This window comes from Phalacrocorax carbo, chromosome 8 (assembly GCF_963921805.1).
Source record: "Phalacrocorax carbo chromosome 8, bPhaCar2.1, whole genome shotgun sequence".
In the NCBI taxonomy this organism is placed as follows: Eukaryota; Metazoa; Chordata; class Aves; order Suliformes; family Phalacrocoracidae; genus Phalacrocorax; species Phalacrocorax carbo.
Window position 1 is genome coordinate 21750181 of NC_087520.1, and position 10888 is coordinate 21761068.

Sequence of the window (10888 nt, forward strand, 5' to 3'; positions counted from 1 at the left end):
TCTGCTTGCTGTATTCCTTTCAGTAGAATCAAACTTTATGTGTGGTGTGGGTGGGGGGAAGTGATGGAGGGGCTCATCTTCACAGGCCATGTTCTTCATGAAACAAAAAGCACAGTTCATTATGAACAAGCTGTGGTTCCCTACAATGCCAGCTTATCAATGTTATTCCAGAAAAGATGGCAAAGCAAATCACAGTGACATTCTTCATCTTTGCACGTTGTTAACAAAGGCTTAGTTAATAAAGGCCATTTCCATGAAACCAAATGTTAATTTCATAGTTAAAAAAGAGAGCCTCCAGACAGTAAGCAGGTTTCTATCACATATATTTCTTTATTTAGTCCCTCCATCATTAATATTTTCTGATTGTGGGAAGTTTACCTTGCTATGAACTGTTCTCATGGGTATGTTTAAAATAATTTTTTCATAAGACTGAAGCAAGTTATCAGAATGACACATTTTCATATGTAAGCTACACTCATGGTTGCTTTGGAAAGCAGACCTTCCTTCTACATTAGTGAAGAACGGATGTAACAAATCACAGATTAAGAAATTTGGCATGTTCAAGCATTTTCAGATGGTGGCAGTGACAGTACTATGGGAAGATGGGTGAATGTCAAGCAGAACCAATGGACAGTGTTTTAACATGACAACAGGAATCTACCAGAGATCAACACATATTGACTAGAGTTTAACATCCCATAAAATCTCTTGAATTTTGTTCATCTCTTCCTCTCCATTAGCCTGCATTCTGACACCTAAAAGGGAAAGGGAAGACAGAAGGTAGATAGAGGATACCAGAGATTAATATATCAAATGCTGAGAAGCAATGGAATTTAAGTCAAAGAGGATTATTTTTTATGGAAGGTAAAATACATTATCATAACAAGGGAAGCTTAAGGTGAAATGTAACAAATACTACAAATCTTAGGAAAAAATGGGAGGAAACCTTCAGGAGAAAAAAGCTCAGGGAAGACTTTAAATGAGGAAGCTGGAGAGTACTTGTCCATTCCTTCTCGTTATGTCCTCAGGCTTACTTTAGTGCACAAACCAGAGCAATATAATCTTTGCTGATTCCTAAGGATACATCTGTTAGCTGAAAAAAAAAATGTAGTAAAACATACATTGACCATCCTGCCTTCTTTCTTTTCCCATGACTGCTTAGTGGAGTCCACATATTCAGCTAAGCCGTGTACTCAAGAATCCTGCAGGCTGACTGAATCACTAATAAAGGATTTTATCTTCTCTATGAAATAAAGAGGCTGGAAAATCTTGTAATTCTAACACAAACTCATGTGGATTTTTAAAGGAGTTTATATGGTTATCTTCCCAGTCTCTTTCAACCCAGTGTGAACTTCCGTGAATAAATGATGGACAATACTAGAATGGTGGCATATATTATGAGAATACTGATGTAAACTGACATTAGAGGGTTTTTTTCATTTTTATCTGGCCAAAGATAGGGACATTAGATACTACTGAAATATTTTCTAAAAATCTTCACGAGTCTAGTAAAGTTGCCATGTCTTTAAGTGGCAGGTAAGTCATTTGACTAGAAAAGCAATGCAATAAAAATCCTCTGTTGTCACCAGACTACCAGATCAGGTACTTTCTGTGCATTTTTTCTTTCTTTAGCTAGACTGCTCACATTAGTACCTCCAGCATTAATTAGATATGTTGCTGGTAAAAAGATAAATTGTAAGTCTGTGCTAAGGTAATAAGAAACTGTTGGTTAGAGCCACAAGTGCTCATGACCTCTGGCACAAGACCAGCAAGACTTAAGGGCTGTGAGCATGGACTGGTGAAAGAGGCTAGTCAGGTGACTCTGACTACATGAGAATGTAGGCTGGTACTGAAATTCAACTTAAATCAGTGGCAGCAAAAAATCTGCCAGTATGAAATGTTACTGCTCATCAACTAGACTTGTTTCCTGTTAAAAGAGTAGTATTGAATGAGAGGGATTAATGGAAGATGTTAGCAGAACATTCTTCTGTCTATCCTAGGATACAGACTAAAACCATCACTATCATGAATTCTGTTTATCTAGAAACCAGGTCTCAGCAATTAGGCAGTAGGAATGCAGATGAGCAAGGTAATATTGTAAGTTTCCCATAGCTCAAAGGCTTGTGCGTCTGGACAATCAACCTAAAAAGATTCTCAAAACAGTTAAATTTACCCTGGATGTGTCTTGGCTGACAATGATCCAAATGAGAAAACAAAGATTTGACGTTCCATCATGATGTCAGAAAACCCAGCAGACAATTTGGGAACATTTTCTGCTTTCTAGCTTGGCTTGTTATAGCCTAAGTGGATATTCACACCATCTGCTTTAGTATATTGAGATATTTAACTGACAGTGTTTGTGGCACAACCTAAGATACTAGGTTTCCCATGCAGCCAATGCACATCCACAGGGTGATTCAGAGCCCTGTAAGTTAGAGGTCTAAAATAGTCCACCACAGACATCATCATCTTCCACAGACCCCTGGGACTCTAATTCCTTTCTGATAACTTCTGACATGAAACAGTCGACGTGAACAGCCGAAAAGCAATACTCTCCAACATGGAGCGCTTGTGCATTTTATCAGCTCCTGCTAGCACCATGTGCTGGCCCATAGCTGCAGATAATGCTGAGAAGCATTCCAGCTTCTGCCACATACCAGAGCAAAGAACATGATTTGCAAATTGCTGTCAATGACATCTGAAGAAAATGCTGAAGCAGCCGGACAAGCTGGACAGTCAGGTTTGTGTGATGGAGCAATGACATAGAAATATGGGGAAGGAAAAATGTATGTAGCTTGAGTGAGCTGATGAAACATGCTCAGATCCTGTTTGTTAGAAAATAAAATAGAGCTAGCCAGATATTGGCATTGAATTGAAAAATAGAACAGATCTCCTTGCACTCATTGAGGATCAGAGTTTTCAAAACTCAGCACTGAAAAGCTACTCACATATAATCGATGAATCTAGTTATAAGTGGAGGAGAATGAAGAGCTTTCACTGTAGGGTCTTATGACATTTTGTTTTTTACGTCTGTGACAAGAAGTAATGAAATACAGGCCTGAAAATCAGATGGGTTGGACTCCTGAAGAAGAAAATGCCAGTGCCTTACAAAGCTACATTACTTGTCCAGAAAGCCTGCACTGTATTTTCTGATATTGTTGTTACTGTCATTGTTGAAGCATGTTAAGTGCAGCAGATGAAAAGTACTGGTGCTAGGTCCTCTATGTGCTCCGTATAAGAGATGGACCCTGCCCCTAAGAACTCAGAGATTGACCTGGAAAGCACACTGTTGAGGAGGAATGTAGCCACTTCAATCAAAACCTCTTATATATCAGAGATGTATGTGTGAGCTGGAACGAACATCCAGGTCTCCTGACTCCTACACTAGCAATTACCATCTCAAAGACATCAAGGGCAACATGAAAAATTGCCAGCCATGCTCTACAGTTACTATTACATAAATCATTCTTTAGATCAGACCAGAATCCCATGTCTCTGGATTGAAGAATACCAAGTGACTGACTAGTGAGGTATAATGGAATATAATTCACATTCGACTGGCTTCATTATGGTGTCTTGGTCAGCCTGGTGACCTGCATTCTAACCCTGCTCTAAAACCAGTGTGATAGCGCTCAGGCTGTTTGCACTAAATAGCTCAAATGTTATCTCATGCTTGTTGAGTGTTTCCAGCTACTACAGTTATTTGGTGTTTTGAATCTTCTAATAATACTAAGTATTTGGAAAAAAACAGGCCCTCAGTGTCACAACTTAGAGAATGTAAGCAGAAGATGTTTTCAACTATTTGATCTTAAGGTCATAAGATCTTACTCTAGAAGACTCTGTAACTTGTGGCTGCAAATACAACTGGTAAAAAAAAAAAGTCACCACCAAAATATAAATGAAGTTGCCAACACTTAGCACTCTTTATTTCAGACATGTGTCAAGAAGGCATCTTAAAAGTTTACGCGTTTATTGAATTTGTATTTTCATGGCAATATCTGGCTTTGGAACATCCTTCAGCCAGCTCCAATATGAAAAAAATAGATGGGAGAGGAAAAAAAGCAAGTCTTGAGCTAAGAGAATGGTTGAACAATCAGGATATGGTGCTAAATTAACTCTGATCACATTAGCATTGAAAACTTAGAAAAAGATAGAAAAAAATAATTTTTCCTACCAGATTTGACACCGTTAACAGTAAAGGAGATTGGAATGCTGTCCCATTATCTTTGCACAAAACATGCAGGTTCCCACCTGCTCTGTTTAAACAGATATATTGCCCTCTCTCCCCAAAGCTTTAAAAATTACAGTGCAGAACATCAGAGTACCAAAGCTATGTATTTCAGTAATGTGCAACAACCAACACACACAGAGTGTACTGATAAAGAAGCAGGAAAAGAAACTGGTGTCTGAGGAAAGACATATATTTTTAATGAAAAAATGTTTATAGGATTTTACATATTCACTTACAAGAGAAAGGGTCCTCTCCTGGGTTTAACAAGCCACATGGAGAAAAATATGTATCTGTCATGAAAAATAAAACAAAACAAAAATTCATGATGATTGTCAAGAAATGTGAGACTGACAGTCTTGCCTAGGAATTTTTCCCAAAAAGGCGATTCCAACCATTCTCTGTGGCATGGAGCTCATTATCTCTAGTTTTCTTCTGTTCTGTTTAGGCTTTCATACTTCATCTATCACTATGACAACTCTAATCATTGTCTCACTTTTTTCCCTCCAATTCAGCTGAAGCAACCATCAATGTAAGACATTTGACTAATACTAAAGTGAATTGAAATGAAATGAACTCTGATATTCTTCAGAGAACATTATTCAATTTTACCATCCTTACTTCTCCTAGGTACACCCTGATGACCTTTGTTGCTTGGACTAATGCCTGAACAAATCCATATACAAATTTTGGCTCTTTTTTACCCTGTTCCTCAGTTTCATATATTACAGATTTCCTTGCAAAAACCATTAAGAAGCAAAATTTCCTCTCTGTTTTGCAGAGAATAAAAGACTGTGATCAAAACAGCTAAAGTCTGAAAACAGTTGGGTTCTGGGATTCAGTTCCTTGAGAAACTGGGAAACTGAGGCAGTAACGATCTTCCTCAGGAATCACTCAGAAGGAGGCATGATCAAATTCAAATAGTAATCCAAACTGTGCATCCATCTGTCCTTGGATAACTCATAAGCATGTATCATGATTGTCAACTTTTACATTACAGAACATAAATTCTTTGACAGTTTGGACAATTTCTAATAATGCAAAGCTTTGTAAGCAAGTTACGTACACTGTGAGTTACATGTGAATTAACTTATCAACTATCCATAAAGGGCTATTTTTCCAATTCTGTGGGACATAAGGTGTGTTAAACTATTGAGGCACAAGCAAACACAGAGAGATACACATTTAAAATCTGAAAAACTGGAAAGATCTAAAAAATTTTCTTTCCCTTCTTAATTGGACTCTAAAATTCCAGCACAAGATGGTCACAGGGATCACTAATTATGAAGCTTTCCCCTTGTTAGGCCTAGAAATTCTCAGGTATAACAGGAAATGAGAAAGCATTAGCTACAAGCATGACAGCTCTAGTATCTCATTCCCAAAGGTTAATTCCTCAAAGAATAGCAGCCCCTCTTTGCAAAGAAGTGTGACACACAAACCTTATGCTAATTTGGCCAAGCTATGACCATGTTCTTTCAGACCTCCCAGAAGCAGCAACTGAAGGTAGAGGGGCAGGGGGATGGCTGTTTTCCATCCATGCCACTGAGGTGCCATCTCCTGGGAGAAGCATAGCACATCTGCAGCTGCTGGCCTCCCACCAGCATACCTCTACCCTTTCTGAGTGTGCTGAAAGGAAGATGATTTCACATGACACAGAGCATAACAAAAGAAGGACACATTTGTTCCTGCTGCTGTATCCACTCTCGTGGCTGGTTTCCACCCTGGCAGTGGACAAGCCCATCATTGCAAGGACTGAATCTGCTGTTACTTCCATAGACTGCACTTCAGTGAGACTTTACAGGAGGGCTTGAGGATTTTGACAGAGAAGGACTCACACCCTTCCAAACAGGGGAATGACAAAACAAGGGAGTTCCCTCCCGGTTCCCAACAAGCGTTGCATTGTAGCTCATCCCGGCCCCAGCCCTTACCTCTCTCCCACAATGAGCAGGACCCCAGTTTAATTCCAGCTCTGAAGGCCCTCAGTTCCCTACCCCAGTCCTAACCCTACCTACCCTGAAGCAGAAGGCTGCAAATTTCTTTCCACCTCCCAACTCCAAATATACATTTATCTATAGTTCCCTTCTGAGTCCAAGTCTTATAGAGGGTGTCTGAGCAGGAAAAAAAAATCAGAAGCTCAAAGGAAGACACAGTTTCCTTGAATCCTTTTGTAAATCTATGAAATCACAGAACATCACCCCTGTGCCTATTGCCTTTCACCCCATGCCTGCCTGAGGCAAGAGTGCAGACACTGAGATGCTACACTATTTGATTTTTTTGTTATATACCTTACTAAGAATTCATTGCAATTATGGAAGCTGTTTTATTTTTGCATTCTGACATCCAGCACAGACTCTTAGGCCTGTTGTTTTAGCAGATTCGGCACCCTCTTAAAGGAGAGGTGCATGTGGTGATTGTCAGCAGACTGCACCTCTCAATGCCACCAGCACACTCTTCCACAAAGGGCTGCCTGTAATCTCCCACAAACTGACAGAAACTGATATCCCTTGTCACTTGTATGAAATTAAATAGCCAGTAGTTTATATGAATTTCTAAGCAATGCCTCCATGTTTTCAAGCAACCAAAGCAAACATGGCTGTTCTGAATGGGGTCACTGGGCAGCTGAACTCTTGTTCTCGCTGGAGGAAATCACAACAGCCTCCATCAGCCAGGTCAACTGAAGGCAGCCCTGAGTAGCTTGTAGTCTGGGAAGATAAGACAGTTCCACTCTGTGAAACCAAAACACCTTGGCAGCAGATGGACTTCCCATTTATGAAACTGTAAATAAATATAATTCAGAAGGGTCCAAGTGCCACTAGAAAAGCATTTTCTCCTGTGAATAAACTTACTTCAAGCTCACAGCAGCAAATCTGTTTTACAAATGCATGCATCATTCTTTTCCATAAACTCTTCTCTAATTAAAGAATTAGTGAGAAGTGATTTCATGACTTCGTAAACCTTCATGACTGCCAAGAGCACTATGGATCCGGTAACTTTGTACTATTGCAAACAGGTATGTAATTGTCCAAGCTGAGACCACCTTCCTTAAAGGGAAAAGACATGTAGTCCCAGAATCCTCTATATTTAAACTATGTGTTATGGCCAAACACATGGCCAGTGCAGATATGACTTGTAACATCCAGGTATGAATACAGACAGTATGGTAGCATTCCAATAAAACTGGCAGACAACAGCAAGTATTAGCAACAGAAGGAAATATTTTTACCATATCAGTGCTATGGTAATCCCAAAGTTTTTATAAAACGTTCTTGAGCTTTTTCAGGGTGAAGAGGTACATGTGCATATCAGAAAATAGAAGTAATTCTTTCAAAGTTTAACATTGTTAAAAAAGAAAATTTCTATGTATAGAAGGCACAAAAATGTGAGGATAGATATTTATACCTTGGTGAAGACACTACTGACATGTAGATAGAACCCTGTATGCCAGAATCCCTTTGATTCACTTTTACCAGTATCAGCTGTGGAGAGAGGAGCAAAATACTAGCCGCTGACTCAGTGATGCAGGTGAGACACATGAGGTACCAATTTCTTATAAATATGGAGAGAAAGACTAGTCTTGGAAGAAAATGGTGGTGTGTTTGTGGTTAGGGTATGCTATAAGATTTTTTTTTTTTTCCTCCCCCCTTTCTCCTAAGAACTATATTGATGGGGTAGGAGCAGGGACAAGGAAAGTGATGCATAAATTGTTAATGAGGTGTTACAGTAATTTTTCTCAGCTTGAAGTTTCTGTTTGGAGCTAGATGGGTATTTAATAAGTTGTTCCCTTAGAAGCTTTAAGTTTTGAAATGTTGATGAGGTTTTGCTAGCCACTTCATATGTAGTTAGCGCCTAACTTTGTCATTGGTTGGGAATGCTCTCTATGTGTTCATTGTCTCAGAATATTAAAGTTTTTAAACATCTCTTTTGGAGACTGGTAAATATTGAGAGTCTGTGGGTTGTAGACTTTTTCTTTAAAGTATAAAGGAATGTGTTAATTCCCTCAGGTATCTCCTTTTTGATTTAATAATACTTGTGTTACAGAATTAAGTTATGAGACCTTCTTAAAATATAAACTTGTATGTATGACCAAATAGCTTCCACCAGCTATAAATGAGAGGCTTCAAAACCCTGCAGAAAAGGAAGCAAAGCTAATGCTCCAATATTAGTTTAAGAAAAAATAGCCTCTTAACTTTGTAAACTCAGTAAAATACTACATGTAATACAGTGTGCTATTTCATTTCAAATTTGATCAAGAACAGAACAGTACTTTTATTGATGGCTCAGCATCTCTAGTTTCTAATTGTTTTGCTTTGGGTTTTAGTTTAGATATCCTTGAGTGCCTAAAAGGCTAAACTTGCTCATATATAGCATTGGAGACAAAGAAATAGAACCATGAAACTACTTTCAAAGATCTATGTATAACTGATCTATGTGATAAGTTACTAGGCTTCTCTTAAGAAAAAAAAAAAAGGTGTGTCTTCTTTCTGCTGTCTATCTTGTAACCACTTAACAATTCATATAGTCTGTTTATATGTAAGTTTAAATGACAGTTAAACCAAACTGCCCTGCCCAAATTCCTTAATTTGATTTAGTCTCTCTTGTGGCCTTTTGGCAGTCTTATTGCCACCGAATGCGTGCCCCCCTGCCTTTGGGGAGGGAGGGATGGAACAAGTATCGCTAGACTTGAATCCTTCTATTGAATGAACTACTGTTTCCTTTCTCTGCCTTTTCAGAGCAGGGAGGCCTCACTTACCTACTTTCTCCATATTTTGGGGGTCTAAATTTTTGGGTGCTGCTGTTGACACATCTAAAATCCACAATGATTGACAAGAAGATGGTCTGTCCCTGTTTTGCACAGCTGTTCCCAACTGTTCTATGTTCAGCAATAGCACCAATGGAACCAGTTCCTCTGATTCAGGAACCTGGCTTAAACTAGTCTGTCCTGCATGCATTCCTGTCACTGGGTCATTCTTTTCTTGCTGTATGCTGCCTTCTCCTACCTTCTTTTTCTCCTCAGTACTGAAAGAACCTTACAGGAATGTAACATGCCAGACTGCAAGTAGATTTTTATGAGGCATTAGCTGATAGAAGTTCCTGCAGTCTTTGTAGGTAGCAGTGATGATGTGAGAAGTTAGCCGAGGCATGAAGAGAAACAAGACTTGGGCAGAGCAGTTATTTTATAGTCATGAAAATTGCTTCTAATATGCAAGAGGAAAAGCTAAATAGGAACACTTCCTGAAGCCATTTCGCAGTTGGAGTAAATAAGAGCAACATGAGGCTAAATGTGAATGCTCATTTGCTCTGTGATCCTTCAAAAGAGATGGTCTCAATGCATCCTGTACATGCGGGTTTTCTGAATAGCTTTTCTGAGGCTCACTCTGCTCATTCTGTAAAGTCAAACTAGAAGTTTATTGTCTTACTTCATATTTTACAACAGAGCATTGTGGGTTATTGTGGGGTGATCATTAAACCAGTAACTGACTCTTTGCATGTTGGTCTTTGCAAAAAGCAAACAGCCTGCTCTTTTTTTTTCTCAGTTCCTTGGGGTTTGCATGAAATGTGCCTTCAAGATGTTTAGTAAATTGTGATTTCTACTGGGATCAATCCAAATGCACTGATTATACAACATAAGAAGGACATGGAACTGTTGGAGAAGGTCCAGAGGAGGGCCACAAAAATGATCCAAGGGCTGGAGCACCTCTCCAAGGACAGGCTGGGAGGGTTGGGGTTGTTCAGTCTGGAGAAGTCTGTAGGGACGCTTTATGGTAGCCTTTCAATACTTCAAAGGGGACTATAGGAAAGATGGGGACAATCTTTTTAGCAAGGCCTGTTGTGATGAGACAAGTGGTAATGGTTTTAAACTAAAGAAGGATGGATTTAGACTGGACATAGGTAACAAATTTTTTACAATGAGGGTGGTAAAACTCCAGCACAGGTTGCCCAGAGAGGTGGTAGATGACCCATCCCTGGAAACATTCAAGGTCAGGTTGGACGGGGCTCTGAGCAACCTGATCTAGTTGAGATGTCCCTGCTCACTGCAGGGGGGGTTGGACTAAACTCCCTTCCAACCCAAACCATCCTATGATTAAAAGATACCCTGAATACAGACCCACAAAATGCTGCAAAGGCAACTAGCTGGGCTAAAGCCTCTGGAGATATTATCGCTGTTACCTCTCTGTTCATATAGAACTGTGGGTTGAGGGATCATTTTTCTAAATTACTTTAGTGTCCCTACATGTGCGAAGGGACCTCAGAGGCTCGCTGTGGCCAGCGAGCTGTTGTCATCCACGCCACCTCAGGGGCACGCTGCCTCACGCGTGTAGCTGCTGCCGTTGTGCCAGACCGCCTCGCGGACCTTTCAGGGTTTTCTCAATTCCTTCCTTCAACGTACCCAATTTATGTCCCGTAGCTCAGCGGGCACGGATCGCTCGCCGGGGATCTCTATTCTGTCACCGGGCTGCGGACGGGCGTCTTGCCAGCCGCGACGTGTGGTGAGGCCAAGGGGGCCGGGGCTGTGCGGGACGGGCTGCGGGAGGCCGGCCGCCGCTGTCACGCTGTGGCCACCACCGACATGGCGGCCTCCGGCGCGACGCCACACTCAAGATGTCGGCAGCGGAACCCCGCCCGCCGCTGTCCCAAGATGGCGGCGGGGCTGAGCCTCCC

At 40.5% G+C, this 10888-nt stretch overlaps 1 long non-coding RNA gene across 1 annotated transcript; it reads right to left on the minus strand.

Moving 5' to 3' along the window:
- Nucleotides 1-286: 286 nt before the first annotated feature.
- On the minus strand, nucleotides 287-10828 carry LOC135314738 (uncharacterized). The gene is made up of 3 exons (XR_010374216.1): nucleotides 5668-10828; nucleotides 4468-4521; nucleotides 287-755 (listed from the first exon to the last, which is right to left on the minus strand). It is a non-coding gene; the product is annotated as an uncharacterized LOC135314738 (long non-coding RNA).
- Between the last annotated feature and the right edge of the window lie 60 nt (nucleotides 10829-10888).